Genomic DNA, 6,000 nt, shown 5'->3' on the forward strand with positions numbered 1-6,000 from the left:
GTAAAACATCAGTTTGAGCAAACTCCGGGAGATGGTGGAGGACAAGGGAGCCTGATATGCTGTAGTCCATGGGGTTGCAGAGTCGGACATGACTGAGCGACTGAACAACAGCCTGCTCTCTACTCAAGGACAGGCGTGGGGTCCTTGTTCCTGGCCAGACTCTGAATCAGTGAATCCTGCCTTTGAACCTGACCAAGTCTTCTCCTGCCCTTGGTAGGGGAGTGCAGCGGCATTCCTGATTCCCACTCCGTGCTCCCACCCTCTCATGCTTGATATTTTTCTTCTCTGTTTTCTTTTTAGTAAATTCTGTACTCAACACTAACATGGGTAAAGAAAGAAAGAAAGTGAAGTCGCTCAGTCGTGTCTGACTCTTTGCAACCCCGTGGACTGTAGCCTTCGAGGCTCCTCTGTCCATGGGATTTCCCAGGCAAGAGTACTGGAGTGGGTTGCCATTTCCTTCTCCGGGGGATCTTCCCAACCCGGGGATTGAACCCGGGTCTCCCGCATTGCAGGCAGACACTTTACCTTCTGAGCCACCAAGGAAACCCAAAGCTCCACCTCATTTCCAATGCTGCCCATGTAGAATCCTGGGACCTAGAACACCTCCTTGCTAGCGCTCAGGGCTGAACCTCTTGCTTGATGGTGCCCAAAAGCCTCGGTGCTGGCAGAGGCACCAGCTATGCAGAGGCACTAACAAGCAGGCTGGAGGAGGAGACACAGCCAAGCAGAGAAGGGGAGCAAGTGACTCACGGGTGTGGAATCCCAACGGTCAGGCCCCGAGCAGCCACTGAGTAATTAGGTGTGGTCACTGGTTGCCTGCCTGGAGGCTGACTTAATCAATTTGTCATTTCTGGACCACTTGCCGCGCTCAGCTTGCTGTGGGGACCCTGCCCATTTACCTTCCTGGTTCGAGTGCCCGCTGGGTGAAACAAATCATGAGAAGACCAGCCTCGTCATCACCCTCCTCGATATCACCCTCCTCGATGACTAAACCCCAGAGCCCCAGGCTCCTTGGTCACAGGTTACAGACGGCTTCTCGTATGGCCGACTCTGGGGTTCAGGCCAGCACTTGTTTTACGAAGAATAAACAGACACAGCCCAGGGCAGGTGTCTTGGTGGAGGTTGAGGGATTGTCCTTGGGGTATCGGATTTCAGCCGAGTTACGCTCCAGGGAGCAGAGCCCTGGCTCCGTGGAGTACACGCTACCGTGAAGATGAGGGATGAAGTGATGCTCGGCACTTGGTCCCAGTGGCACTTCTCCAGGGGTGCCCAGCGCAGCCAGAGTCTCAGTGCTCATGGAGAAAGGGTGTTCTGTGACCACCCACTTTTAGGAAGAGCTGGGCTTCCCAGGTGGAGCTACTGGTAAAGAATTTGCCTGCCAGTGCAGCAGACTCAAGAGACCTGGGTTCAATCCCTGGATTGAGAAGATCCCCTGGAGAAGGAAATGACCACCTGCTCCAGTATTCTTGCCTGGAGAATCCCATGGACAGAGGAGCCTGGTGGGCTACAGTCCCTGGGGTTGCAAAGAGCTGGACACGACTTAGCACTTGTCAGCTGCCTTGCATTGTGGGAACGGCAGGTGCATCCTCCAGGGGTCGAAAAGTCTGGAGGTGAAGAACCCCTTTCAGCTCTGGTGGCCGTGGGACCCATTCCTTACTGGTCAGGTGTTTCTGGCCCCGGAGCTGGTTTTGCCGGCAGTGCTCACGTGGAACATGGCAGAGTTTCTGAGCCTGGCATCAGGTATCAAAAATGCTCCCTGGGGAGGTCTGAAGCCAAAGCAAATCCTGGGCTCCACTTGTGGATGTTTTGGTTTAGGAACTCCTGGGTGGACCCCACAATCCAGGCCTCTTAAAAGTTGCCTGGAGAGTCTCATGATCACTCAGGTTAGGATGTGGACTCCAACACCCAGAGGAGCATTTTGGTGGCCACAGAGTCCTGGAGTTGAGTTTTTCTTTCTGGTGAGTCTGAGCACCCACATCAAACAGGGAAGGCTAGTGGTGGTCTGAGTCCGTCTTAGATCTACCCTGGGCAGTGAGCATCTTGGGAAACTCGGCCTCAGCAGAGTCACCAGCGTGATGGGGTCATCACGCTTTTCAAGGGCTGGGAAGACAGCTGTTGGGCAAGTAACTTTGCATCAGTGGCTTGCAGTGAAATTGGGAGACTGCGCAAAAATTGTGTGATTGGGCGGGTCTGAATTGCTGAGTTAGCAGCTCTCCCTTTGGGAAGTGGAGGGGAGGAGAGGGCCTCCTTTGTGATTATTTACTCACCCTTGACGTGCACAACATCCAGGAAAGTGCTTCTAGTACATTTCCACCCATCCTGGGAAATGTGTCCCACATCACCTGGGAAAATCAAGATGGAAGAGACATCTGAACTGAGGATGGGCCCACTTAGAATCACTTGAGGAAGAGCCTGAGGCTGTGGATTCGAACTGATCCACCGGCACCTTTAGTCACAGGGGAGTGGCAATTAGTTCTGTTTCCAGGCCACCGAAGGCAAGCGTGAACAGCCAGGGATGATGCTGGGGGAAAGTGGGCCGGGCCATCTGAAATCTTGTGCCAAAATCATCACGCAGGTTAGAAAGTGTTAGTCCCTCAGCCATGTCAGACTCTTTGTGACCCGATGGACTGCAGCCCTCCAGCCTTCTCTGTCCATGGGATTCTCCAGGGAAGAATGGTGGAGTGTGTTGCCGTGCCCTCCTCCAGGGGACCTTCCCAACCCAGGAATTGAACCTAGGTCTCCTGCACTGCAGGCAGATTCTTTACCATTGAGCCCTCAGGTAGGATAGAAGGACCCACAAAAACTGAGGCTGTCGTACTCTCATGGAATCAGGTCCCACTGAGCGGTGGTTCCAGTAGACCCAGAAGCAACAGCACCCCGGGCTGGGGAGCCCTGAGGGGAGTGGAAGCTGGGCAGGACAGGACTCCTTGCAGCTCTTATGAACCTCATGTGGTTAAGCTTGGCTGCACAAAAGAATTTGTAAATCAGTGGAACAAGTCATGTTTAATAAGTGGCCAGATCTCAGCCTCAAATGAAGTTCAGATCTGTTTTAAATGGGTCAAAATCTTGCTTAGCTCACCGAGTACTTCCTTGTATGGAAAACGCTGGAATTTATTAATCATATTCTGCATGCATGAACTATTCTACCTCCCCACCCACACCATCAAGGTGCCTCAGGTGCATTGTCAGCAGACAATGCAGAAAGGGGCGTGGGTGGAAAACTCAGGTCTAAAGTGAAACAGAGAGATGTGAAGCCATCACCAAGCCCTGGAGTCTGGCGGAGGCGGGGGAGGGGGGACGTCTTGCATGTCTGGGTCTTACTCTCTGTCTCTGTGTGACTTTGGGAGAGTTACACAGCACCTCAGAGCTCTGGTTTTGATGACCATCACGTGGGAATACAGTTGCTGACTTTTTCATGGGGTTGTTTTGATGACTAATTCAGAGAAAGTACATTCACTCTACGGCATGATGTCTGATCCGCGTGTTCACTCAGGACGGGATCAGTGTAGACACAGAGGTTACGGTCCCTCTGGGTTCCTGTGCCCCATGGATCTGTCTCTCTTCATTTCTGTGTCCTCAGTTTGACGTGAGTGCGCTGAATCAGGAACCCGGTCGTCGCTGCCCACCCAGCGCCCAGCACCGTGCCTGCTGTGCCAGCCACTCAGAGCACAACCGTTGAATAAACAGATGAATGAACGGAGGAAGGGTTGGCACTTTTAACGCTAAGCCCCAAGCTCTTCACGCCACAGTCTGCTGCTTTAGAGAGACGCTGTGACAACAAACACCGAAAGCAGGAACACTGGTTTAAATCCATTAGACAGTGGCATCCTGGGCCACGTCCTCTAGACGCATTCAGAGACGATCCCCAGGGGCCCTGGAGGCTGCAGTGCGCCCCCTAGTGTTCCCTGTCCCCTTGGTCTCCCATAGGGTCCAGTGGTTTCCCACTCAGACCTGAAAACCAAGACACTGAGTAGATTATGGGTTTTCTTTTCTTTGTGCGAAATAAAAGAAATACCTCCATGTGCTTTAGCTTATAAAGTAGTATAAAGCCCACATGATTCAAAGAAAAAAAAACATTATGCTTTATTATGATTTATAATGATAAGTCATAATACTGACTGGTATCTCAGTCGGCAAAGAATCTGCCCGCAGTGCAGGAAACCTGGGTTCGATCCCTGGGTCAGGTAGATCCCCTGGAGAAGGAAATGGGAAATTCCATAGACAGAGGAGCCTGACGGGCTACAGTCCATGGGGTCACAAGAGTCGCACATGACTTAGTGACTAATAAGTCACTAATAAGTCACCACCATAATGGAAAAGAACAAAAAAAGAATGTATGTAGATAATAATGGAATCACATTGTTGTATAGCAGAAATGAACACACCATTGTAAATCAACTCTGAAGATGAAAAAGTGAAAAGGGACTTCCTTGGCCTGCAATGCAGGAGATCTGCGTTCCATCCCTGGCCTGGGAAGATCCCCTCAAGAAGAGAATGGCAACCCACTCCAATTTAAAAAAAAAAAAGCAACAACAAAAAATACCTCCTGCATTCTTGGTGGACAGAAGCAGAAGCTCCCAGCAGTTTTGCTCAAGTTTGGGTTCCGTGGCAGCTCCAACAATGTAGCACGGGAGCAGCCGGCTGGAGATGGGGGACGGGCGTGGCCAGGTCTAGAGTGGAGCCCAGTGCAGTCTGAGGTTTGAGAGACAGTGAGAGGGAGGAAGCCCCCGTGGAGGTGTTCCGTGCAGGGGGAGACTGTCACAAACGTCATCTCATCAAATCTAGCTGAGCATGGCTACCACCCCTGCTTCGTGTTAAAGAAACCCCCACAGAGCGTGTAAGGGGACGAAGCCCGAGTCTGAACCCAGGACTGGCTGCTTCTGAGGCCTCTTCCACCAGCTGCCTCCGAAAAAGGACCCAATTTGCAATAGAATTCTGTGTCTTTCTCTGTCTTTGCTGAGCTGTGAAGTCCTCAAGTCTGATTTCAAGAGCAGATACACCTGATGAAATACAGATTTATGTTCGAGAATCTGCCAAGTTCAGAAGTTATACAAAGGCCAAGCAGGATTGCAGCCCAGGGGGGACTATCTGAAAACAGAAAATTGGACTTTTGGGGTTCTGCTCAAAGGAAGGAAAAGATGAAGGGGAGGGTTTAAAACTAAACACAGGAGGTGCACTGATTTTTACTTTGCAGTTCATTTCCCCCATCATTTCTTTAATAATTTTTATTTTATTATTTGGCTGTGTTGAATCTTAGTTGCAGCATACGGGACCCTTCGATGGGGAATGCAGGCTCTCTGGCTGTGGCTCGTGGGCTTAGTTGCCCCACGGCGTGTGGGCTCTTGGTTCTCTGACCAGGGAGGGATCCTGTGGCCCTGTGTTGGAAGGCTGGTTCTCAACCTCTGGACCATCAGGGAAGTCCCTCCCCAAGCCTTTTCTTTCCGCGGCTGGGTCGAGTCTTCTAAGATCACCTGAAGGTTGTTAAACTGACCATCTCTTTTTCCTGTTTGTTCATAAAAAGATATCTGTAGCATGTGGATAGAAAGCTCTTTCTCAGAAGCTAGATCCTGAGTGAGGTAGGGCAGGCTATGAAGCTGGACACCAAAGCCGGCTTGCTTTTGGTGAAAAATTCTGAAATGTCTGAAACTGGAGATTAAGCCAATCAGAGACTTTGCGAAGGTTCTCTATTGAGAGGCAGCCAACTTTCTTCTGCTAACCCTAACCCTAACTTCCTTTAACAGATGGCAGTGAGAGCTGTTGGCTTCTGTGCAGGGCCTACTTTTGGTTCCTTGATCTAGAAGATGCCCATGGATTTGAAGGCTCAGCAGTGTGCCCTTGGTATGTTTCTCTGCGGTTAGCTTCTCACTCGATCATAATCCTGGAGAAGGGCAACTGGGGAGGCCCCTTCTGCTTCTCTGTACCTCCAGGTCTCATGTTGAGCCTGGCAACAAAGTAGACCTCACAGAGGCTCCCTGACTTAACAAGCAATCACACGAATAC

The sequence above is a fragment of the Bos indicus genome, chromosome 3, assembly GCF_029378745.1.
Source record: "Bos indicus isolate NIAB-ARS_2022 breed Sahiwal x Tharparkar chromosome 3, NIAB-ARS_B.indTharparkar_mat_pri_1.0, whole genome shotgun sequence".
In the NCBI taxonomy this organism is placed as follows: Eukaryota; Metazoa; Chordata; class Mammalia; order Artiodactyla; family Bovidae; genus Bos; species Bos indicus.